Below are 2,496 nucleotides of genomic sequence, written 5' to 3' on the forward strand. Positions count from 1 at the left end.
ACAACTCCCAACCAGACAGACAGACATAATAATATACAGACAGACAGACAGACAGAGACAGAAACAAAGGGGTGAGACAGAGAGAAAGAAAGGTCATGCAAGCATCAAAATGATTGCGTTTGATATTTTTATCATCACACCGACACCGAGCATACCGATCTGAACGATTCAGTCGGTCACGGATGAGTTCCTGGTAGTGCCAAACGGCGTGATTCACGAGAGCGTGAAAAAGGGTTGTTTACTCACTGCAACCTAAACCACTGGGTTCAAAACCTTGCACTCTTTTTTTTTCCGTGGAGATTTTTGAACAAAGGGTCAGAAAATCCCATGTTTGTTAAAGGCACAGTGCGCCTCCCGTAAACCATCACAGATACTGTCAGGCTTTTACACACAGTACAAACGCCCTTCCATTTGAACGCTCACCAAACGGGAACATCCTAGGTGCCCCCCGTAAAGAGCGAGCAATTTTCAAAGAATTTATTTTTGCGTGGTTTATCTTACCCCTGAGCCATCGTGAACCCGTGTGATCCAGTTTCCCTTTTTCACAATGTAGTCGTCAGTTAGTAATTTGAATGCGACTCGCTGTGAGCTTATCTGCAATAGCACGTTGTTAAGTACCTCTGACTATGCACGAAACAAACGGCTGTGGTTCACAAGAACTCTAGCGATGGCTTTTGACTGTTCAGAGGAACTGGCGATAGGTATAAACCGTCGTCTGCTACGAGAACCACGACCTTGCGTGACCCTGCTTCCGGGCTTTTCTTTTTTCAAACTTTCAAAACTTCGAATTGTACTGATCTTGTCTTGATGAAAAAAGAATTCTTTTATGACTTAAGAATGTTTGTGTAACAAGCTGTCAATTCATTATTTAGATTCTAAAAGTTAGGTCTAGCGCCAAAACGCACCACGGTTCGATTGTCTCTGACACTCTCTCCGCAAAATTAATTCTTTGAAAATTGCTCGTTCTTTACGTAGGGCACCTAGGATGTTCCCGTTTGATGAGCGTTCAAATGGAAGGGTGTTTGTACTGTGTGTAAAAGCCTGACAGTATCTGTGATGGTTTACGGGAGGCGCACTGTGCCTTAAAGGAAACAGTGTGTATACGTGTGTGAGCGTTGTTTTTGGCTCACGTAAGTGTAGCCTATGCGATGCTAACTTTTGTCTGTCTGTGCGTGCGTGCGTGCGTGCGTGCGTGCGTATGTATGTACGTATGTATGTCTGTGGTAGAAACTTTAACATTTGAAGACGTCACAACATTTGAAGACGTCACATTATGACGTAAGAGGGTTAGACGTCACGCGAAGGAATTACTGAAAGTCTCGGTCATTGTTATTTTGAGCGGGCCGAGACTAGTTTTTTTCTTCGAAATCGGCCATTCAGATCTAGATCTAGTGTCTCGCTTTCTTGCACAGTGTCACCTATGCCGCTTACTGTGTGTGTGTGTGTGTGTATGTGTATGTGTGACGAAGTGATTGAGTTTGTGTTACTGTTTGTCGATTTCTTACGTGAGCCTTGAAGGCTTCGCCTCTTGTTTTGTTTGTTTTTGTTGCCACGGAGAGATCGATGTGGGTGTACGTTAGTTATTTTATATATTATCCTACATACGTGAGAGAGACCACCAATGAGATAACAATATCGTTGAATTCACACGTGGTGGTATCATGTAAATGAGGTCGCGTCAAACTATAGTCTGGCAGGGAGGGACCTGATTTTCCACTTCCGACGATGCCAAAATCGCCGAGACAAACGTCATTTCGCTCGCATTTCAATATTTAAAAACGCAACTCGTGTAAATCTGGTACGACACAGAAAGCCATGTAGTATTCTCTATTTTTGTTTTGTTTGTTTTTGTTTGTTTTATACGCCATTTTGATTTTGCTACTTCAGAGGTGCAGCTTCACAACATTGAAACTGCACAAAGACGGCCACAATGTGCTTTGTTTTGCTATCTTGCGAATTTCTTGTGTTATGCCATTCCTTCTAATGCAGGTGGCGATTAAAAAACGGGAGGTTTTCTCGTCAATGTTGAGGAATACTAAGACCAAAAGGGCGCAGTGGCCTAGTGGATAAGACATCGGCCTCCTAATCGGAAGGTCGTGAGTTCAAATCCCGGCCGCGGCCGCCTGGTGGGTTAAGGGTGGAGATTTTTCCGATCTCCCAGGTCAACTAATGTGCAGACCTGCTAGTGACTTATCCCCCTTCGTGTGTACACGCAAGCACAAGACCAAGTGCGCACGGAAAGGACCCTGCAATCCATGGGTAATGGGTATTTTCGTGTTTCTATAACCCTCTGAACTCTAACAAGGAGCCTGTAATTAATGTCAGAGTTCGGTGGGTTATAGAAACACGAAAATACCCAGCATGCTTCCCCCGAAAGCAGCGCCATGCAGGAAGGGAGATAAACGCAAAACACTGGAGAAGATAAGGAAGAGTTACTGGGAATGGATCTGGGAAGATGAACAGAAAAACCAAAATCGGTTCAGCACTGCGCGCTGA

Source organism: Littorina saxatilis, linkage group LG2 (genome assembly GCF_037325665.1).
Source record: "Littorina saxatilis isolate snail1 linkage group LG2, US_GU_Lsax_2.0, whole genome shotgun sequence".
NCBI lineage: Eukaryota > Metazoa > Mollusca > Gastropoda > Littorinimorpha > Littorinidae > Littorina > Littorina saxatilis.